The sequence below is a fragment of the Peromyscus leucopus genome, chromosome 1 (genome assembly GCF_004664715.2).
Source record: "Peromyscus leucopus breed LL Stock chromosome 1, UCI_PerLeu_2.1, whole genome shotgun sequence".
Taxonomy (NCBI): domain Eukaryota; kingdom Metazoa; phylum Chordata; class Mammalia; order Rodentia; family Cricetidae; genus Peromyscus; species Peromyscus leucopus.
In genome coordinates this window covers 26236536-26261034 of record NC_051063.1, presented here as the reverse complement: position 1 = coordinate 26261034, position 24499 = coordinate 26236536, and the positions used below count along the sequence as shown (strand labels likewise).

General features: G+C 41.9%; 1 long non-coding RNA gene across 1 annotated transcript in view; it reads right to left on the bottom strand.

Annotated features, from left to right (window-relative positions):
- Positions 1-632: 632 nt before the first annotated feature.
- LOC114686126 overlaps positions 633-24499 on the bottom strand; it is a 39467-nt gene continuing 15600 nt past the window's right edge. Inside the window, exons 2-3 of the long non-coding RNA XR_005091531.1 lie at positions 2431-2533; positions 633-1776 (exon numbers count right to left, since the gene is read on the bottom strand). This is a non-coding gene — a long non-coding RNA (uncharacterized LOC114686126). The remainder of the gene's footprint in view (positions 1777-2430; positions 2534-24499) is intronic.

Here is a 24499-nt window from a genome sequence, read left to right as displayed (position 1 = left end):
TGGAATGGCTACCCACTACACCATTGTCTTTATTTTCTGTGTCCCTATATCCCTAACACATAAACTTCATTGTAACTTTATGCCTGTGCCTCATGGAAGCAGATAGCATGCATGGTCCACCCAGAACCCAGCAAGAGCCAGCACACTTATCCTATCTGCTGTCTTCTCACCATACTGAAACTGAAGCTTCCTTCTGCACCACCCATGACCCTGACAGAGTTCAAAGACATAAGCACTATGTCTGGCCAAGATGATCCTGGGCAGGTCCTCATAGCTGCATCCCACCCTTCCTGCATAGCAATTGTGCTAATTAAAAGACAAGCTTTCCCATGCCGTAAAGAGCAGAATAAGAGAAGGAAACTCTTGTAAAGGACAGGCCAGTTGGGCAGAGGATCAGGGCAGGGAGTCCTAGCAGCCACTTACAATATTTGATCTCTCTTTCCTTTATCACATTCCCAGCAAAAGGATGAGGCAACTGGCATCTAGAACATACCAGAGAAGCTTCTTAATGCCTTCCAGGATTGGTCTTACCACAGGGGATCACACTAAAGAGGCTATAGGTAAAGTTCAGAGAATTGCACTAACTAGCACTCTATCTGACATGCTACATGACCTGCTGACACCATGTGCTTTTCTGCAGCCAAATATCTCAATGGCATTTGGTGGGTACATTCTTAGAACTTCTAGAGTATACAGCTGTCAGTAAGCAGTTGTTGATCTCAATTAGATAGTGGTAGTATCTGAATAGAGTCTCTTACAAGCAAATGATACCTTAAAAAATAATGCAATATATTTATGGTTCTATAAACCAGCACTCATAGTGGCCCTGGAATACTGGCAGAGTATACACCATCCCAATCTTACAGACAAGGAAATTGAGGCTCTAGGAGGCCAAGTGACTTGATCAAGATGGAAACTTGGGACTTCTTTCTAAGAGCAGAGAAAATATCTAGTTTGTACCCTTGCAATGCCTGTTGTTGTACCCATTTCAAGAAACCCCCAGAGACCACCAAGGAGCCAGTTTCCAATACAAGCACATAAGGGTTCTTTTATTGTCATGTTTGGACCTGGGCCATCACGCAGCAGATGGAGAGAAATGTGGCAGCAGAGGCAGGCCCAGGGATAGAGAGTTTTTATAGGAAATAACCAGAAGCTGGGAATTACATGCTTTGGCATCTTGGGATTGGGTAGAAGGAATATGGGGCAAGATGACTTTTTGAAACTATTGTGTTGGACTTTTTGGCAGAGAACCACAACTTACTGGGCAGGATCATCTGGATTGCTCAACAGGATTATCAAAATATCTTCAAGGGCCATAAACTGCAGACAGAATGTTTGCAGGAGCATACTGCTCTATATCTGTTTGAATTGTCCTGGCACATTCCTGGGGTCTTTTCTAGAACTGAGTACAGCAGGTGGTCTAAGATGGTGGCCCTACCCTAAGATGGAGTCTGTATTGCCTTCACAACTTATGCTCATGAGTGTTTAGAGACAAAGGACTCACACTCCACACTCCTCACCCTAGCCTTATTGTGGTTGCTGATGGCCAAAGCTGCCACACCCCCAAAACACACCAGTGGTGGAATGCACTCTCCAACTTTGGCATCACTTGCCTGGCCATTACCATACATGCATGTGTCATCCACAGAATTGAGCTGAAAAGTCACCCTCCAGATGTCCCATCACATTTGCAACTGGAGGCAGATGCAGGGTCACACATCACAAGAATTGGCAGGTACTTTACAGATCTTCAAGGGCTCCACTTGGTGCCTGTTCCTGGATGGCAAAGTGCTTTGTCAATACCCATTTGAGCAGCAGCACTAGGGATTATCCTATCCTTTGTACTTTTTCATGGTAATGACCCTCTGCCCCTAATACATCCCTGGTGTCTTAGTCAGTGTTCTATTGCTATGAAAAAAAAAATCATAACTACAGCAACACATAAAAGGAAGTGTTGTTTGTTTTTGCTCTTTTGGGGTACCTACCACCCAGTTCCCAAATAAATCACACACAGAGGCTTATTCTTAATTATGAATGCCCAGACTTAGCTTGACTTATTTCTGGTCAGCTTTCCTTAACTTAAATTATCTCATCTACCTTTTGTCTCTGAGCTTTTCCCTTTCTATCCCTGTTTACTTTTCTTTGTTTTTTACTCTGTTGCTGATTATGTAGCTGGGTGGCTGGCCCCTGATGTCCTCCTCCTCCTCTGACTATTTTTTCCTCCTTTTCTTGCTTCTTCTGCTATATATTCTCTCTGCCTGCCAGCCCTGCCTATCCTTTCTCCTGCCTTGCTATTGGCCATTCAATTATATATTAGACCATCAGGTGTTTTAGACAGGCAAAGTAACACAGCTTTTAAAAGTTAAATAAGACAGCATAAACAAAAGTAGCACACCTTAAAATAATATTCTACAACAAGGAAGCACTTACTTGGGGGCTTGCTTACAGTTTCAGGGGATCAGTCCATTATCTCATGGCAGGGAGCATGGTGGCACACATGCATTGGAGCAGGAACTGAGAGCTGTACCTTGATCTGAAGGCAGAGAAAAAAAGAGAGAGAGACTGGGTCTGGTATAAGCTTTTGAAACCTCAAAGTCTACCCCCAGTTGTAGTTGGACTTTCTTTTGGGACCACCAGCTCCCAAATAATGGCACAGAGACTGAAAAGTTTGGCCTTTAGCTTAGGCTTGTTCCCAACTAGCTCTTATAACTTAAATTAACCTGCTTCTATTAATCTACATTCTGCCATGTGGCTTTTTACCTCTCCTTCATTCTGTATGTCCAACTCCCTCTGTGTCTTCTTGCTGGCATCTCCTGCCACACCAGGTTCTAACCCTGTGTTTCTCCCTCTCCCCCAAAGTCCTGCCTATTTTCTCCTGCCTAGCTATTGGCCATTCAGCTGTTTATTAAACCAAACAGAAGGCACTTTAGGCAGAGACACATCTTTACAGTATACAAAAAGATTATCCACAACACCTAGTGATTGACATCCATCTTTTCAAACAGTTCCATTCTCTGGTGACTAAGCATTCAAATACAAGAGCCTATGGGGGCCATTCTTATTCAAACAATCACATTCCATTCCTGGCCCCCATAGATTTGTAGCCACGTCATAACACAAAATGTGTTTAGTTCAACTTCAAAAGTCCAACCCAAAGTCTTTCATAGTCTCCGTCTCAATACTATTTAAAAGTCCAAAGTCTCTTCTGGGACTCATGGCAATCTCTTAATTGCAACTCCCTATAAAATCAAAATCAAAAAGCAGATCATATACTTCCAACATACATTGGCACATAATATACATTACCATTCCAAAATGGAGGAAAGGAAGCATAATGAGAAAACATTGGAACAAAGTAGGGATGAAATCCAGCATGGCAAACTTTAAATTCTGTATCTCCATGTCTGATGTCAAAGAGCTATTCAGAGCTCTGACTCTGTGGTAGTTTGAATAAGAATGGTGACTAATACTTAGTCACCAGAGAGTGGAACTGTTTGAAAGGTTAAAAGGATTAGGTGGTATGGCCTTGTTGGAAGAAGTGTGTAACTTGGGGCAAGCTTTGAGGTTTCAAAAGCTCATGCCATGCCCAGTGTGTCTGTCTGTCTGTCTGTCTGTCCTCTCTCTCTCTCTCTCTCTCTCTCTCTCTCTCTCTCTCTCTCTCTCTCTCCCTCCAGATGAGGATGTATCTCTCAGCTACTGCTCCAATGCATGTGTGCCACCATGCCTCCTGCTATGATGATAATGGACTGATCCTCTAAAACTGCAAGCAAGCCCCAATTAAACACTTTCTTTTGTAAGAGTTGCCTTGTTCACAGTGTCTTTTACAGCAAGAGAACACTAAGACAGAAATTTGTCCCAAGAACTGGTATACTTCTGTAACAGGCCTGACCATGCTGCTTGTTGGAGGAATGTGGGCTTGGGGGCTTTGGACTAGGAGAGCAGTTGAATGCTTTAAGTAGGGTTTAATGGGCTATAGTATAGGAAATAGATAGAAGATAACAGTTTTGAGAACAATGTAAATTATGACAGCATGGCTCAAGAGGATCCAGAGAGGAAGAATATTAGCAGCCAGTGTAGAAATTGGTTTTGTGATATTTTAACAATGAACATGACTGCTTTTTACCCTTGTTCTAAAAATCTGCCTGAGGCTAAATTGAAGTTTTGGATTAATGACATTGGCAGAGGAGATTTCAAGACAGCCTAGTATTGACTATATCTGGTAGTTATTAGTTACACAGATCTATAATGACGAAAAGAAATACAAAATGTACAGTATGAGGAGAAAAAGAACATGAGGAAGGGTTACTTTGGAGCCAAGTCCTGTGCTCAAGGAGATAAAAAGTTTAAAGAAAAGCCTGATGCTAAATGGAATAAAGGGTGTGGTAACCTCAGGGCAAGTCCCTATGCAATTACACTTCCAACTTATGTAAAAGAATTAAAGAAAAGTTTAAGCAGTGAAGGAAACCATCAACAACAGAAAGCTAATGCCAATGTAAATGAATGAGGGGCCAAGTTGCAGGCTCACCAAGCAGCAAAAGGAGGCTGCTATGGAATAATCCTTTTGTATACTATAAAGATTTGTCACTCCAATTGGTTTAATAAAAAGTTGACTGGCCAGGAGCAAAGCAGGAAGGACAGGTCAACTAGGCAGGACAACTGAACTAAGGATGCTGGGATGGAAAAAGGGCAGAGTCAGAGGAGGCAGAATCAGAGGAGAGACCAGCAGACACAGAGGAAGCAAGATGTGTAGGTAACAAGTCATGAGCCATGTGGCAGAGGATAGATAAGAAATATGGGTTAATTTAAATGTAAGAGTTAGCTAGTAACAAGCTTGAGCTATTGGCTGAGCATTTACAACTAATATTAAACCACTGCGTGGTTATTTGGGAGCTACTGCTAGCACAGGAAAACTGCCTACAGGTGACAGCTTAAGGCATGTAGTTCTGGCTTTAGAGTCAAGAAAAAAAGAGATTGAGGAATCTCCCTCCTTGCCTAAGGAAAGCCACACTGTGTGTGTCAGGGGTGTCCTTCACAGGTGTGTGAAGCTGTGATAGTGAAGCCCCCAAGATATTGGAGATGCCAGAGTTGTGAGGTACCTTCCAAGAAGAGCAGCAGACCTGGAGCACAGGATCTATGTAACAGTGATTCTGATAATTCCCACTCCCTAGTGACTAAACATTCAAAGAAACAGCCTATGAAAGCCATTCTTATTTAAACCACTACACCTAACCACTGTACTGTCCCTAAAAACTGCAGATTGGATGGGACCATAATGAGGTGAGGCTGCTATAAGAGGCAAACAGGAGACACATTCCACAGCATCATTTTCACTCCACTCTACCCTGGAAGGTTGAAAACATCTGTGTCGTATATATTTAACACCCCACTCTCTACCAGCTAGTAATACCATTCTGCTGTTCCCTTGGGAAAACCATCTTTCCCCATTTTAGTTATGATTTTTTTGGCTTTTGTGAATACTTCTACCTCTTTAACATAAGGCTGGACATGTGACACAGACTAACCAATCAGAACACTCCATATCTTCCATTATCACCATTGTTTTTGAGAAAGTCATATGGATTAATCTGGGCTAATCAAAGACTTACCCAAGACTTTGGGTATATACTTACTAATTGTGTTCCCTTGGCAAGAATAAACACCAGAAAACCTTGGAACTGAGCTATCTTATCTACCTGCCATCTGCAGGATAATGGCAACATACCAGGATGCACAGCCATGAGGACAGAAGAGAAACATAGCCCTACCAATCTCATCTGAGCCCCTGGATCTAGCTACACATAAACAGTGGCACTTGCCAGCTAAGCCCTCTACCCCCTAGCTTGAGCTTTGTCTCTGAGGTGTTTCTGTCACTTTCAAGTGAAAATATTGGGATTCTAATGCTTTGTGCTTTATTTTTTATAATTTTTTATTTAAATTTTTTTCTTTCCTTTTACATACCACCTTCCCCTTCCCTCCTTTTCTCCTGCTCATGGTTAATGTGTGAGACCAGTTGTATGAGTGTCCTGATTCTCTGCCTGTACCAGCACAGGCATATGACTACTTTAGAACTCCTCTCCTGTCATGTTTACTACGCTTTGATTTTTGAACTGAGTCATGTGATGTACTTTGGCCAAATCAATGGAGCAAAAGCAACAACAGTATGTCTGATCAATCCCTCCAGTAAGGAGTAGGTAGGTTCATGAGATACTGGAAATAAACAACTCAAAGGTCTTAGGAAGTTTCTAAAACTAACAATATTCACAAGGCTCCTCCCCAAGGTTATGGAGACAGTAAACAGCTGGGGAAAGGAGACCTGACCAGCCCAGCTGCCTGTAAAAGACTCTCTAAACTATCAAGCTGCCTGAAAGTCAGGCAGAGAGCTCCAGGGTTGTATAAGTTGTTACTCAGGCTGGGGAAGGTTTTTCAGTGATATAGCTAACCTTTGAGTCATCTATACCCCTGTAAGTAACTCCTTACCCATACTCCTATAAGTAGCCCCAATAAATTAATTGGTTCACTAAGTTATACTTTGGTGGAATCTTTACTTAGGTCTGTTGTTGGTTATCTATCTGGGGTGATCAAGGTGTTTGTTCATGTCTCTCCAGAAAAAGTCACACAAAATGTCTTCAGAAGCATGCCTGTTTCTGGGAGTAGAAGGATATGCCACCCTCACCCAGCCTAAGTGAACATTTTTAAATGAATATTTACTGAACACTTCTGCAGGTGAGACATCAAGAAGAATTCATACAAGAAAAAATGTTTCTTCCACATTTATTCCAGATGCCTTCTGCACAGAGGCAGGAAACCTCACACAATGGTTTATCAAACTGTCTTGCAGCTAGACTTCAAAATGTCATTCAGGTTCTATGGTCCCTTGTACCATGGTTCAAAATTAAGGTACATGGAGAGAGAAGTACATTCACTAGACTCTGACGTAGAAGATGTTAGATAGAAAGCAAGGCTGTGCGTTCATTTTGCTGGTATGGCTCCTGGCAGAGATGGACATAACAGCTCTAGAGATCAGGGCTGGGACAAAGGCCTATTCAGTCAACAACTCTCTGGCCATGGAGGGGCTAAAGTTGGATGGCCCCATTCTAGATGCTGTGGGAGTCAGTGCTGAAGGTAGTCTCAAGTCTGTGTCTTCAGCCATCCCAACCATGGATACCTATGTTTCCTAGTAAATCACACATACTTAAGCCAGAGATTTTCTTTCTATGTAGTCACAAGCCATAATTGGTCTTAAAAAAACATGAATTACTGAAATTATGGGGCTGGAGAGATGGCAAAGCAGTTAAGAGCATTTGCTGCTCTTCCTGGATACTGAGTTCAATTCCCAGAACCCACATGGAAGCTCACAACCATCTATAACTATAGTCCCATGAAATCCAATGAATTATTGAAAGTATCCATTAGGATTCAAATGTTTCCTTAATCTAGACTGTCTAGTTAAATGTGTCTGACTATGTAGATAGGCATTGTATGACATGTAAACCCAGGGGATTCCCGCCTTCCCCCAGAAAGTATAAATAGACTGAGTTGATGTTTGATAGATCATATGATCACATTCATTTCAAAGTTATGTTCAGAAGATGTTCAAGATGATGGGACTCAAAACTGAGCTTTAGTCAAGGAAGCAACTTGGAGACATTAATTCAAAAGCCATTCATCAAAGTGAATGACCATTTCCAGTAGATAGAAAAGTGTGATCCCCAGTGTTTCAGGACTCAGTTGTTCCTGTGTTATGAACATCCTTTATGCTTTGCTCCTGTTTTACTTACCTCTGTATCTCTTGTAGTTCATCAAAGTATCTGATTCTCCTGGGTGGGGCTGGCTTTTAGGAAGCCTTGATGCCCAGGTTTGCTTGGTAAGTCCTCTACCTATCCCAAGGCTGATTGACTTGAAATTGAAGGTTCTAGTCTAGCTAGAAAAACACAGGTAAGGCTGCAGTGAACCAAGGAGAAAGGGCTGGAGAGAGCACACCAAGATAGCACACAGAACATTTTTCATACGGCTCTTAGGTGTTCTTATCCAGGTGCCTTTTCAAAAGTGTCACAGGCTAATAAGATAGGACCAGTTCAGAGTTAATTGCCAAGAAGAAAATGGCAGGTACAATGGTGAGGGGAGAAGACACATGCTCATGAAGACACAGGAGGAAACAGCCAATCAGTGTGTGGAAAAGAAAAGTTTACAGAGGAGGGAACTCAAAACCCCTTGAGCACACTTTCAGAAGACAATAGGAGTAACTGACTGAAGACGTACAATGTGTGCCCTGGTAAGAAATGTGCATCCTTATAGAAATACCATGCACTGTGTATATAATGGATGGCTGAGATACCTGTGACAAACCCAGGATAAAGAAGCTTTGGGTTAGGAGAGTTCGGGGACTGAAGAGAAGTAGGGAGTACACTGGAATGAAGGCTATGGAAGAACCGTAAGGGGAGAAACACTCCATGGCAGCCAGAGTAGGAAGATAGAGGAAATACACTTACTGCAACCAATGGCAAACTAGGCATCAGAGAAGACATAAGAAATGAAAATCTTGTAAAAATGAAAAATAGGAAAAGAGAACTTTAAAAAAAAGCAATCAGTGTTATCAGTAAATTGTGAGACATTAAGCAACTTAGTCCATGTGTAATGGAGCCTCTGAAGAGAGGAGAAAGGAGGGTGTGGTGGCTTGAATAGGTATGGCTCCATAGACTCATGTGTTTGAATGCTTGGCTATAGGGATTGGCACTCTTAGGAGGTGTGGCCTTGCTGAATAGTTGTGGCCTTATTGGAGGAAGTATGTTACTATGGAGGCAGATTTGAGGTCTCACATATGCTCAAGCTATGTCCAGTACACAGATTCCTTCTGCTGTCTGTGGATCCAGAGTAGAACTCTCAGCTCCTTTTCCTGCACTATGTCTGCCCACATGCTGCTATGCCCCATCATAAAGATAATGGACTAAGCCTTTGAAACTGTGAGCTACTCCCAATTAAATGTTTTCCTATATAAGAGTTGCTGTGGTCATCAAGTCTCTTCACAGAAATAGAAACCCAAACTAAGATAGAAAGCAAAGGAAAGACACAGTTGAAGAAATCCTGGATAAAACTTTTCCAAATTTAATGAAAACTTTAACTCATAGATCCAAAAGGCTTTAGTACAGTAAAACCTAAGAAATATAAAGAAAATGGCTCCCAGGTGCATTATAGTCAAATTGTTCAGAATCAATTATAAAGAAAAAATCTTACAGGCAGCCAGAGTTTAAAATGACATACTACATACAAAAGAACAAAGAAAAGAATTAAAGCATATTGTTCCTCAGAAACAATATAAAAGAAAGTGAGGTGACCTTTTTATTGTTTGTTTAAGACCTGTAACCAGCTTAGTCTTAAACTCACTATATAGGGGAGGATGACCTTGAACTTCTGATCCTCCTTTCACTTTCTCACAAGTGCTGAGACTATAGGCATGCATAATACATCTCCAAGCAAAGAACATTTCTAGGAATAAATAAAATAATTTCATAATGAAGAACAAGCCTATTCTGAGGATAGAACAATTCCAAATGTTTCTGCCCCAAGTAGCAGAATGTCAAATACAGGAAGGAAAAAAATCTATAAATCAAGTGAGATATTATAATAATCCCTTTTTAACTACATGTCCAGAAGAGGTAATGTCAAGCCACCTGGCCACATTGACATTCAGGAGACTTTACAAGGCAGGATGCAAGCACTACAGGTCCAGAAGAGGTAATGTTGTCAATTTACCTGGCCACACCAATACTCAGGAGACTTCACATGGCAGGAGGCACACACTTTTTGTGTGCACACTCAACATTTACCAAAAATTTGACCAATAAAGCAAGTAACAAACCATCTGAAAATTAACTTTTTAAAGTTGATCAAACAATACATATGATTATTTTATATCATAAGTGAGATTTGATAGTGGTTTGATACCCAAGAATGGTTTAACATTTTTAAAAATCAATCAATTTAGTCCACAATATTAATAAACTATAAATAGAAACCAATCATCTCAACAGATTCAGGAAAGGTATTTTACAAAAATTTAACATCTATTTCTTTTTCTTTTTTTTTTAAAGAATTCCCAGGACTGGAGAGATGGCTCAGTGGTTAAGAGCATACTACTCTTACAGAGGACTGGAGTTCTGTTCCCAGCACTCACAACATCAGGTGGCTCACAAACACACCTAACTCCAGAGGATCTGATGTGGCCTTTTTCTGGCCTCTGTAGGCATCACATGCATGTGCACAAACTATGCACAAATACACACATAGTTTTTAAATAATAATAAATTTTGAAAATAAAATAATTGCATAGGAAGAAAGAGAACAACTACAAAATTATAAGGGATCTACAAAAAAACCACCATAGAGCTAACATATTTAATGACTAAAACTAAAAGCCTGAGGATGGTGATGTACACCTGTTATCCCAGCACTTGGAGCCTAAGGCAGAAAAATTGTGAGTGCAGGGACAGGCAAAAATATATAGCTCAGTTGATGATAATGATAAAGATAAAAGAAAGTTGACCATGGTGGCACATGCCTTTAATCTCAGCATTCAGGAGTCAGAGGTAGGCAGATATCTATGCATTCAAGACCAGCCTGGTCTACCTAGGAGTTCCAGGCCAGTCAGGGCTACTTAGTGAGACCCTGTCTCAAACAAAACAAAATAAAATAATCATCATTGTCATCTAAAATTCTTTCCCTATAAAATCAGAAATAAGCTGGGCAGTGGTGGCGCACACCTTTAATCCCAGCACTTGGGAGGCAGAGGCAGGCAGCTCTCTGTGAGTTCAAGGCCAGCCTGGGCTATGAAGTGAGTTCCAGGAAAGGTGCAAAGCTACACAGAGAAACCCTGTCTTGAAAAAAAAATCAGGAATAAGACAAGTGCCCATCACTTCTCAATATTGTAGGATGTGATGGTTTGAATGAGAATGGCCCCATAGGCTCATATATTTGAATACCTGATGTCCAGTTGGTGACTATTTGGGAGGGATTAGTAGGTGTGGTTCATTGGAGGAGGTTTGGGGCTGGTTTGGGGGTTTCAAAAGACTTACATGATTCCCAGTAAGCAATCTCCCCCCCCCTCTCAGTTATGGATCAAAATGTGAGCTCTCAGATATTCCTTTGCTCCACGGTGGGCTCTCTCTGAAACCACAAGCCAAATTAAAAACTTTCTAAGTTGCCTTGGAGATGGTGTCTTATCACAGCAACAGAAAAGGAACTCGGCTGATCCTGTTTCCTCAGACTGGAAGCTTCTGAGTCATCCAAATGGATCTCAGCTGAACTGCTGCTCAAAAACCTGAAAGCTTAACCACCTCTAGTTCCTGGTCCTCATGCCTTATATACCTTTCTGCTTCCTGCCATCACTCCCTGGGATTAAAGGCATGTGTCACCACACCTGGCTGTTTCCAGTGTGGCTTTGAACTCACAGAGATTCAAATGGATCTCTGCCTCTGGAATGCCAAGATTAAAGGCATGTGCTACTATTGCCTAGCCTCTATGTCTAATATTGTGGCTGTTCTGTTCTCTGACCCCCAGATAAGTTTATTAGGGTACACAATATATTAGAGAACACGATATCACCACACCAGGGGCCAGATAGACAGACACAGAAGAAGCAGCAAAGTAAGACATACAGAGTGAAAGAGGTCCCAAGGCGAAACATAGATGAATACAAACAGGACAAATTAAGTTAAAAGAGCTAGTGGGACAAGCCTAAGCTAAAGCCAAGCATTCATAATTAATAATAAGTCTCCATCTTTATTTGGGAGCTGGTTGGTGGCCCAAAGAAAACTCCAACTACAAAACACAGGATGGAAAATAATAGTAAACCAAAATGTATCTGAAAAAAAATCCTAAATACAGGTTATATGAAGAACTTTCAAAATTCAACTGTGAGAACAAAAACCTACTTTTTAAAAATTGATCAAAATATTTGTACACCACAAAGAGTCATAAAGACACAGGAAATAAACACATGAAAAGTATATATATATATATATATATATATATATATATATATATATATATATATATATGAAAAGCTTATGGAATCCCACTGTTTTTAAAAAGGAAGTTTGAACACCCCTGTATGAGTAGATAATGCTTCTCCCAGAATACATGGGTTATTAAATGAAAACCTCAGTGCCAAGTGTGGGATGCCTCCTGGAATATTGATCATGAAGGCCCAAGAGGCCCCCAAGACAACACAAGCTATTGCCATTGCTTTTGGTTGTCCTCCATAGTTAGATGGATAATCCTGTTGCTCAAGGTATTATACGCTTTGGTTGGAGAACATATAGGAATCAAGTTGGAACTTACTTGGAAACTTCTTCTCTAGTGGCTAGCTTTTATAGAGCCAGAAGGTGCTATGAAAGATGCTCAGGGAGGAAAGTCATCAATGGACTTACCCAGTGGTAGACCCTACATACTATATTACCAACCTGCAAAGCAAGATGTGCCTACTGGTATAATAGTGGTTTGACAGTTACAGGGTAACTGCTTTCTGCTTGAATTTATGGCCTGCTCCCCAGGAAGTAATTCATGCCTGGTCATATAAATCTAGTCAAAGTCCCATGAGTGTACAGGTTATAGACCCTAGAGGGAAACCTACTACTGTTGTTTTGCTAAAGAGATGTATTGTTAAACTACCTTCTAAACATTTGTTTATAGCCATAGATTAGTGCTGCTTTCGTTACAAAAGCTTCTTTTGCAGTGGGCAGCAGTCAATTACAAGTATTGCCTCATTTAATGCTTGTTGCAAATCTCTGTGGTGCTTTTAGTATCTCATTGCTTATAGGAAAACTAAATCTCAGAACAGGTAGATAGCTTCCCTAGGCCACATGACTAACACAAGCTCAAATGAGAAAACACACTCAGATCCAAAATCCAGAGGCCAGGCTTTTGTCTATATGAATTTCAGACCAGGTACTGAACAAGGGTAAGCAAAGGCATTTTTAAAAGGCCACCTGTGGTTCCTACCATCAGAAGTCAGGGGGGAATAGTTACAGTAGTCACAGAAGGAGAATGACCTGCTCAGTACCACTCAACTCCAAAACAGCGCTGTATTGGGCTCTGTCTCAACTGGATCTTGTAGTTTTTCCACAACTATTCCTGTCTCTGGCCATTGGGGCTGTTCATGAAAATGAGAGTTCTAAGGAACTCTCAGTATAGAAACAGGGACAGTCCTGTCACACTTGGATGGTTGGCCTCCTCAGTGTCTACCCAAATTCTGATACTGCTGCAAGGCCAGGCAGAAGTGGTCAGACTCAGACAAGACATTCCCAAGTGGTTCTCAAAAGAGTGGCATGAAGCCAGCTCTTGTTACCTGCTATTTGCCACCATATGGTGTGAGCTGAGCTGCCTCTGGCCCTTCCTGCAAAAGCATGGGTAAAGGTTGGTTGATCATTTGAAGCAATTCATAATTAATTCATGCTGCTTGAAATGTCCCACCAAGTCAGCCTCATTCATCACATGGTTAATGAAAGGACTGATTTTAAGAACATCTTTGATCACTACAAAAATGATGAAGACTTCCTCCTCTCACCGTACTCTAGGAATGAGCAATGTGTCTCCCCACAGCTGAACACTTTCAGTTCTCCCTGAAAATGTGCACACTGCAGTCTTGTGTTTAATTAGTCTCTTTCTTTGGGTGGAATAATTGTGTTCCTGCTCTGGGTTCCATTCATAAGATCACTTACTTTGAAAATAGCAGGCTTTATTGATACACTAACTTATTGGAGAGCCATATGGTTCACTCAGAACAGAGCAACAATGCAGAAGGCCTCACCCAGAAGGGAAAAGCCAACAGGTTGGTTGCAGGCAGCCAGCTGACTTTTAATTGACCATCTACTATGTATTAGCAATTAGCTGAGGCACTGGGGATGGAGGCTGAGGCAGTTACAGGGACAAGCAAGAGGCAAAGGCACAGAATTTCTCTTGGCCACAGAACTACTTCTCAGCTATCACTAATGAGAAGCTAGGATTAAGAAGCAGTGGGTAGCTTCACATCAGCTTTATTACCCTGAGAATTGTCTAATAATGGAAAGAGGAGATGAGTTTTGGACACCTGCTAAGCCTGTGGCTTTGATGCATCACTGAAATTCCCTAAGAAGAATGGAAGAGAAAGAGCCTGGTCCCAGCATAAACTCCAACAAGATGCATCATAGTCCCAGTGCATGCTGGGAGTAAGAGGTAATTTAAATGTCATCCTGAAGAACCTGGGTGATGAGGGCTACTTCAGTAACATAAAGGGCCCAACCCAAGAAAATCTAAAGAGCCCAACATCCAAACACTGAGCAGCTTGCAATATCTGATCCAATGTCCTGCTAGTAATAGTTTCATTACTCACCTGAACATCTGCTAACGAGGTGGCTAACTATGGGGCTTTCATTTGGGACACACATTTATCATCTGATTAGGAAGTGATGATCTATTTTTAGATAAAGCATATATCCCCTAACAGGGATGGACAGTTATAAATAACTTGGAAAACTCTAGCTGATGCCCAAAACATCATGATTTAGGTTGAAAGAAAAAGCCTTTCTGATCACTGTCCTTTTGCCTCTCCCAGCACATTCTTCATGCTTAGTTGCTGTCATCACAGATAAGTGATCACATTGGCTGTATCTCATCTCCTCACCAGCTAAAGTTGGGGGGAGAAACATCACAATCAGACAGATAGAATCAATACCGGAGGGAGAAGAGGCAGGGGTCTGGGACCTTTGCCCTGCAATTGGTTAATTACTCCCACTCCAATTTATGTCTGGCAGAGATTGGAAGAACCACAGGAACAACTTTAAATTGGGCCTCTAGGGACTGGAGGGACATCTCCATGCATGAAAGTACTTATTGCTCTACAGAGAATCTGGGTTCAGTTCCCAACACCTACATATATGCTTGCAAAACATTCATACACATAAATTAAAAAATAAATGAGTACCAAACACTTTTTAAAAACTAAAATTAGGCCTCTATTCAAGCTGCCTGATGGAAGAAGGACTTTGCTATAGTTTGGATCTTCTTTTTTTAAAAAAATTATTTATTTATTATATATACAGTATTCTGCCTACGTGTATACCTGCATGCCAAAAGAAGGCACCAGATCTCATAAATATTCCCTACTGGTTGAAGTATTTACTCTCAACCCAGAAACACTTGGGAGGTTGTGAAACCTTTAAGAGGTAGACATAGTTGAAGGAAGTTATTGTCACTGGGGATGGGTCCTTGAAGGGGACATTCAGAACCCGTGTCTTTCATTTTTCTCCCTTTTAAAAGTTATGTAATTTTATTATTGGCAGGGGTGTCGCAGCATATGTGTGGAGAACAGACAACAAATCTGTAGAGTTAGTTCTCTTTCACCTTTACATGAGTTCTAGGGATCCAATTCGGGTCATGAGGCTTGATCAGCTGAATTCTCACCTGTCCCATTTTTCTCCCTTTGTTCCCTAACATCCATGAGGTATAGTCCTCCTGTGCCATGTGCTCCCACCATGATATACTTACTAAAGCAACAGTATCAACCAACCATGAATGGAAACCTCTGAAACCATGAGCCAAAATAAGCCTTTATTCCAAACAACTTATTTCATCACAGTGATGGGAAGTTGGCTTACACAGACTTGAAAGCCCAGTGAGAGAAGACAAGCTTTTCCTTCCTCATTGAAGTGGAGCCCTGGCCCTTTTATGGGGTTCCTGAATTCCTTAGACATTGAAGTTGAGAGATTCTAATGAAGAATAGTGAATAACAAGTGACCAGAGCTATGCATTTTTTAACAACAACAAAAGAGTAACATTAGATTAAAACTGAAAGTGTAAAATGTGGACAGCCCAAAGCAGTTTGACCACATAGCTGCCATGACAGGCTTACTGGCAGGCAACATCCCAACCAGGAAAAGCCATAAGCTGACACCACCCATGGATCTACCCAGGGATGGTCCAGCATCTGAGGGAAAGAACCTGACATCCAAAACATTCCTTCCAAGTGTCAGATAAGATTAGATAAGATCACCAGATGTCCCTGGGCCTACCACATAGCTATTTCCCTTTTACAGATACCCCTAGACAAATGTCTGCCAATCAGGATCCTGAACCCTGGAAATCCCCTCTCCCCAACCTCTACTATGATAAAAACCCCACCCTGCCTGGGCTCAGGGCTCTCTGTTCTCACCACTGCTTTGGACAGACAGAGAGTCCAAGCTCTCTTTGAAATAAAGGCTCTTTGCTTTTATATATAGGATTCAGTCTCCATGGTGGTCTTTTGGGGGTCCCCATGATCTGGGCATAACATAAATACTCATGCATCTAGAAGAGACTTCCATCTATGAAGATGAAATACACATACTTTTCTCTGCTTCTCTCAACACACAGCTAAAAACCCTGCACTAAATATAAAGAATGCATAGGAAAACCAAATTGTGGGGGAAGGAAGGCAGCTATATTAGTTACTTTTCTCATTGCTATAACTAAATAGTGATAAAACATACCTTAAGAGAGAAAGATTTATTTCCATCCTAAAAGGGAAAAATTGGGGACAAAGTAACACTGAAATCCAACACAACAAACATGGGACATCACAGTGCCATGTCCAGTATCTAGGGCTTGAGATGGCATCATGTTTCAACGTGCTTGGGTAGCCCTACTCCACAGTTGTGTTGTCTTAGACACATGTGGCCTCTCTCATGAGTCAACCCCACTACATACCTGGAGCCTTCATGAATGCCCATGTTTCTGGCATCTCTAATACCCTGAGGTCTCTACTACAACTTGGATTTTACCTTTGAAGCTTCCTGCACAGCCCACTCAGGAGTTCCATGCAAGAAATCCAATCCCGCTGGTGTCAGCATCTTCTTGGAACCTTGGTGCATTCCTACAAAATTAGCACGGTTTAGACAATGCCAAGTTCTGCTGCTCACCTGAGATGTAGCCTGACCCCTTTGGACCACAGCTATGGTAGCCTCTAAATGCCTTGTCTCTGAACCTGGACAAACACTTCCTTGGGTGGCTGTTTTAGAATGGGGAACCCATGTGGTAGCATTTTCAATTTAGGCTCTCTCCTTTAGAATGAATTTGCATTGTTATGTTGGAGCCTTAGGTGGGTGGAGTTTTGCCTTTTAGGCACCTTTCTTATAATCCCAGTGCATTTTTCATGGTATCTCTTTCCTTGTTCTCCCACCCTGTTCCTGATCCAGCTGGGACCTCCTGCTCCCCTAAGCTCTCTTTCCCTCAACCCTTGCCCTCCATTATCCCACCCCACCCCCAGTTTGCTCATGTAGATCTCATCCATTTCTCTGTCGCTGGGCGACCCCTGTGTCTTTCTTAGTGTCCTCTTTACTAGGTAGCCTCCCTGGAGTTGTCAGTTGCAGTCTGGTTATCCTTTGCTTTACATCTAGTATCCACTTATGAGTGAGTACATACTATGTTTGTCCTTCTGAGTCTGGGTTACCTCACTCGGGATGGTATTTTCTAGTTCCATCCATTTGCCTGCAAACCTCATGATGTCATTGTTTTTCTCTGCTGAGTAGTACTCCATTGTGTATATGTACCACATTTTATTTATCCATTCTTCAGTTGAAGGGCATCTAGGTTGTTTCTAGGTTCTGGCTATTAAAAATAATGCTGCTATGAACATAGTTGAGTATGTGTCCTTGTGTTATAATTGAGCATTCCTTGGGTATATGCCCAAGAGTGGTATAGCTGAGTCTTGAGGGAGGTTGATTCCCAATTTTCTAAGAAAGCGCCATATTGATTTCCAGAGTGGCTGTACAAGTTTGCATTCCCACCAACAGTGGAGGAGTGTTCCCCGTCCTCCACAGACCCCATGGGAATAGAAAGAAGCAGGGTGCTAGAGAGGTCCCCAGAAATCCACAAAGATACCTATAGTCTACTAGCAATGGTCAAGAGAAAGCCCAAGCTGACCTACTCTGGTGATTGGATGACTGAACACCCTAACTGTTATGACCGAACTCTCATCCAGTGACTGATGGAAGCAGATGCAGAGATCCATGGCCAAGCCCCAGGTAGATCTCCGGGAGTCCAATCGGAGAGAAAAAGGAGGGTTTGTATGAGCGAGAGATATTGAGACCATGATTAGAAAAAGCACAGGGACAAATAGCCAAACTAGTGGAAACACGTGAACTGTGAACCAACAGCTGAGGAGCCCCCATGGAACTAGACCAGGCCCTCTGGATAAGTAAGACAGTTGATTAGCTTGAACTACTGTTTAGGAGGCCCCCAGGCAGTGGAACCAGGACCTGACCTTGGTACATGAGCTGGCTTTTTAGAACCTAGGGCCTATGCTGAGATACTTTACTCAGCTTTGGTGTAGAGAGGAGGAGACTGGAACTGCCCCAACTGAATCTACCAGGCTGGGCTGACTCCCCAGGGGAGACCTTGCCTTAGAGGAGGTGGGAATGGGGGTGGATTGGGTCGGGGGAAGTTGGGGGATGGAAGGAGGGAGGACAGGGGAATCCATGGCTAATATGTAAAATTAAATTAATTATAAAATAAAAATATTAAAAAAAAATAATAATCCCAGTGCAAAATGCAAGGTTTCTCTCCTTAATGGTACCAAGCTCTTCTACAGTTGCAACTACCTTTGCCAGCATCCTCTTTTTGCTATCCATAACTTTTTAATTTATCCACACTTTTTCCTTTTCCAAACACACATTTTTCAAATATTCTTGTTTTGAATTCTAATTATAAATGCAATAAAAAAAAAAACAGTGAAGGATAACCATGCCATAGCTGGAATGTTATGCTATCTTGAAATTTCTTCTGCCCAGGGTCTAGGCCAACACCTGAGGCCATGTTGGTGCCTGAGGGTCACACCTGCCACCGGGGCCATACAGATCAGAGTGGCCTGCACTGCCACCTGGGACCATGTTGCCATCTAGGCCCGAGCTGGGGATGGGGGTGGGGGGAGTGGGGAATGATAACTGGGCCACAGCTGGGGTCTGTGTTGAGGTCCATGGCTCCTGTTGCCATAAGCCATAAGACTGTCAGGAGTCTGGGCTGCCACCTGGAGTCATGTTGGGGTCCAGAGACCATGCTGCTGCTGGGCCGGTGCCAATCTGAGAGGCCTGTGCTGCTATCCAGTGCCATAGTGGCATCAAGCTGCTGCTGCTGGCCTCTGGATCCATGGTCCTGCCACATCTGAGGTCTGTGTTGATGTCCACTGCCTGTGCTGAGCTGGCCCCACCCCTCACCAGAGAGCTGACCGCACCCCTGAGATAACAGATCCCAGGTGACCCTGGCACAGGAAAGATGGCCCCACCCCCGTTACCACAGGTGTGGGAGAGCAGGCTCCACCCCTTAGGATGTGGTCCCAACAGCCTGGTCAGAACAACCCAGCCACCACCAAGTCATACGGCAGAGCTTTGAGTGAGCATTCTCCAACATCTACGCGATCTATGACCTGCTGGAGCATGTGAAGGGATTGGCCCTACAGAACCACAGCCACAGGATCTCCATGACTGGGGCAACGGCAGGTTATCCAAGAGGAGTTTCAGTGAGGGTCCAGTATTGATGGTGTACCAGAAGCCAGAGTCCTCGATCCTGACCGACAACACATTACACAATGAACATTTACCAGCATAGCTGTGTGGACAAAATGGTATACTGCATAATACGCAGCAGCTCCCAATGCCACCAAGATGAATGAAGAGTCAGGAAATATGGAGTGAAGCATTTTTTGTTTGTTTGTTTTGTTTGTTAATTAATATTCTTCTTTGCATTTTTTATTTTTATTTTTTATTTGTATCTTATTTTTATTATTTCTTTTTTAGTCTCCATTTAGGGGGAAACACTACAAGGATGAAGGGTGGATACAGAGGGACTGGAAAATGAGTGGGACTGGAGTGAATGATGTGAAAATTTCCAAAGAATCAATTTTTTAAAAAATATGTTAATAATAACAAAAAAATTTCTTCTGCCAAACACCTTGGTTCATCTCTAGCACCTCATCCTACCACACATACACAGTCCCAACAAAAAGATGACCTCGCCGGGCAGTGGTGGTGCATGTCTTTAATCCCAGCACTAGGGAGGCAGAGCCAGGCAAATCTCTGTGAGTTCAAGGCCAGCCTGGGCTACAGAGTGAGTTCCAGGAAAGGCACAAAACTACACAGAGAAACCCTGTCTCAAAACACCAAAAAAAAAATTAATTAAATAAATAAAAGATGACTTCCACTAAAAGTCATCAAAGAACAAGCCTAGCAAGACAGAGAACTTTAACCAAAGGCCACTCTACTTATAACAACACTATAGTAAAATCTGTTGTCTGTGCCTCCAACATTAGCAAGGGCAAAGTGGGAAACCTAAATTTTCACTGCATGAAACTGTACCCAAATGTCCCAACATTCTTGCTCAGACACTACCACAGAAGACTAAGCAGGAAGCCAGGAACTTCATTCTATCTCTGCCAGGTGAGAATGAACATTGATGCTCACCCCTACAATGTCAGTGAAGGTCAGACAGAGAGCCAAATCTGCTACCTAGCAGTAGTGAAGACTCCTTCATCTCATGTGTCATCAGGTGTCAAATGGAAAGCCGGACTTCTTCCTCCACCTAGCAGGATCAAAGCAGACTTTCCCTGCTGCAGAGGTACAAAGAAATCCAAGCAAACCAAAATCCTGAAGACACAGTCCTCAAAAGGTTAAGGGGAAGAAAATGGGAAAACAGAACATCTCACCAAAGAAATAAACACAGAAGAGCCAAACAAAAGTTTTGAAACTAGGGCTGGTGAGATGACTCAGTGGCTAAAGGTTCTTGCTACCAAGCCTCATGGCCAGAGTTTAATCCCCAGAACCCACATGGTAAAAAGAGAGAAACAACTCCACAAAATTGTCCTCTGACTGCTACACTCATGCCATGGCATGCATGCCTGTGTATATGCACATGCACACATACAGTTAATTGATATTTTTATTGAAATTTAAAAATATATATGAGACAAAAAGCTCAGTAGATGAGCTCCTAGCTTCCTAGAGGAAGCAGAGGAATAATCAGAAGAATTATTCTGTTTAACAGACTAATAGAAACTATACAACCTGAACAACAGAAAGAATTGTTTTAAGTGACTCTATTTCTGATGCTATGATAAAAGATCTGACATTCATATGATCAAAGTCCAAAGGGAAAAGGGTGTTTTTGGTTGTTTTTTTTTTTTTACTCTTTAATCTTAGGGGGCCCACCACCCAGCTCCCAAATAAATCACATGGATGCTTATTCTTACTTATAAATGTCCAGTCTTAGCTTGGCTTGTTTATAGCCAGCTTTTCTTAACTTAAATTATCCTGTCTACCTTTTGCCTCTAGGCTTTTATCTTTCTCCATTCTATGTATCTTTCTTTACTTCTTACTCAGTGGTTTGCTGTGTAGCTGGGTGGCTGGCCCCTGATGTTCTCTCTCCTTCTTTTCTTGCTCCTTGATCCTCTCTTCCCAGATTTCTCCCCCTATTTATTCTCTCTGCCTGCCAGACCCACCTATCCTTTCTCCTGCCTGGCTATTGGCCATTCAGCTCTTTATTAGACCAATCAGGTATTTTAGACAGGCAAATTAACACAGCTTCTCAGAGTTAAACAAATGCAACATAAAAGAATGCAACACATCTTTGTATCATTAAACAAATAGTCCACAATGTGGTGATATATTGTGTACCCTAATAAATTTGCCTGAAGATCAGAGAACAGAACAAACCACTATATTAAACATAGAAGCCAGGCAGTGGTGGCACACACCTTTATTTATTTTTTTTTTATTTTTGGTTTTTCGAGACAGGGTTTCTCTGTGTAGCTTTGCGCCTTTCCTGGGACTCACTTGGTAGCCCAGGCTGGCCTCGAACTCACAGAGATCCGCCTGTCTCTGCCTCCTGGGTGCTGGGATTAAAGGCGTGCACCACCACCGCCCGGCTTGGCACACACCTTTAAACCTAGCACTCGGGAAGCAGAGATCCATCTGGATCTCTGTTAAGTTCAAAGCCACCTGGAACTACATGATATTTACTCAGTCTAGGAGAGAAACAGAGCGAGGCAGTGGTGGCACACAACTTTAATCTTAATACTTGGGAGTCACATTCCTTTAATCCCAGCACTAGGAAAGTTGAGATAGAAAATGATATGGGTGGGCGGAGAAAGGTATATAAGGTGTGAGGAGACAGCAACTAAAGCCTTTTGGCTGAGGAAAGCTTTTTCAGGCTGAGGAGTCCTAGAGGTAAAGGGTGGCTTGTTCCTTTGTCTCTCTGATCTTTCAGCATTTACACCAATATCTGGTACTGGGTTTTTTATTAAAAGACCATTTAGGAATTCAGGCTAGACCACAGCATAAACAAATGTAATACATCTTTAACTAATATTCTACAACAAACAAGAAAGAGAATGGGTCTGAAAAGCGCTAAAAGAAATGATGGCTGAAAGTTTCTGTTAAAGAAAAAAAAGGCGTAGTCCTACAGCTTTAAAAACTGAGTAAAGGGCTAAAGAGATAATGTTAATCCCGCTGGTTAATAATAAGACCACTACTACAATTTTGAGCCAACTTTGAAGAAGCTTTTATTAAATACTGGCCAGGAGGATGGGCTTTGACCAGGACCATCCCATGGTTCCCAGAAAATGGCCATGAGTCATGTTTTGCAAAGGCTTAAAAAGACAAAACCTCTGCATTTCACCTATACAATTCACATTTCCCATCAGGTTGAATCAAGGGCAAGCATATATCCTGACATATTTCCTGCCCACGTACTTCCTGCCCACATGAGATCAAGCACAGCCGGTGCTTGTTGGTCAAACAAACTTGTTTAGGGGAATGAAAACTTGTGGCTTATTACCTCCTATAAACCATAGCCTCCAGCATTTCAGGAAGTCTCTCGACAAGGAGCTTACAGGTTAGAGGAATTTTTGGTTTATGGATCTCTTAGGCACAGTAATTAAAACTTAAATCGTAACCTTGGTTCTCATAGTAGCTCAGTAGTTAAGAATAGGTGCCACTCTTGCAGATGACAGCAGTTAAGTTCCCAGTATATACACCAGGCAGTTCATAACTATAACTCTAGTTCTAGGTGATCTTATGCCTCTTCTGGCCTCCTCAGGTACCTACCATAGGCACATAAACTCACTCAGGGACACACACATAGAAATAAATCTTTTGTCTCTTTGTTTTTTTATTTTAAGATAGGATCTCTCTATGTAGTCCTGGCTGTCCTGGAACTCACACAGATACGACTACCTCTGCCTCCCCAGTGCTGGGGTTAAAAACATGTGTCACCATACCCAGCTCAAATAAAAAAAAAATTAAAGTTGAGTGAACTCCAAATATATGACAAAATCAAGCCCCATGAATACTGTGCTGGATAGTTTTATATCATCTTGACACAAACTAAAGTCATTTGAGAGGAGGAAACCTCAATTAAGAAAATGCCTCCATAAGATCATAACATCAGGGTATAGGCAAGCCTGTAGGGTATTTTCTTAATTAGTGATTAATGGGGGAGGTTCCAGCCCATTGTAGGTGGTACATTCCTGGGCTGGTGGTCCTGGGTTCTATAAGAAAGCAGGCTGAGCAAGCCATGGGGAACAAGACAATGAGTAGCACCCCTCTATGACCTCTGTATCAGCTCCTGCCTTCAGGTTCCTGTCCTGTTTGAGTTACTGTCCTTGACTTCCTTGAATGATGACCAGTGATATGGAAGTGTAAGACAAATAAGCCCTTTCTTCTCCAAACTGCTTTGGTCATGGTGTTTCATCTCAGCAGTAGAAATCCTAAGACAAATACACATCATAATTCAATATGAATCCATGTCATAATTAAACTTCTAAAATTAACAACAAGGAAACCTTAAAAACAGTCAGAAGGAAATGACATCTTACCTTTGAGGAAAAACAATTAGAATAAGAGTGGATTTCTTGTTGAAAATCGTGAGGACTAAAAGGAAATAGCACATTATTTTCTAAGTGGAAAGGGGGAGGAGGGAATGGGGAGAGAAGAGGGAGGAGAGAGAGTGAGAAAGAGAGAGAGAGAGAGAGAGAGAGAGAGAGAGAGAGAGAAGGAAAGGCTGTGGTAAGGGTGGAGAGAAGGAGGAAGGAAGGAAAACTGTTAACCCAGAATTCTATACCTAGAAAAATATCCTTCAAGAATAGAAGATACACACGTGGTAGTTCATTTCTATAACCTCAATATGAAGGAGACTGAGCCACAAGGGACTGCAAAGTCAAGACCAATCTGAGTTACACAACAAAATCATGGTCAAAAAGACAGAGGAGGATAGGGGCGGGGCAGAAGAAATCATGACATTCTCATATGCAGGGAAACTAAGAGAATGTTTCCCACCCTAAGTGAATGATTAAAAGATGAAAAGAAAGAAAGAGAAAGGAAGGAAAAGAAGAAAGAAAGGAAAGAAAGAAACCTTGGACCAGAGGAAAGGAAGTGAGAGGAGTTAATAAGCAAAAGTATGAATAAATACAACAGATTTTACTTCTTTTCACATTCTGTCACAT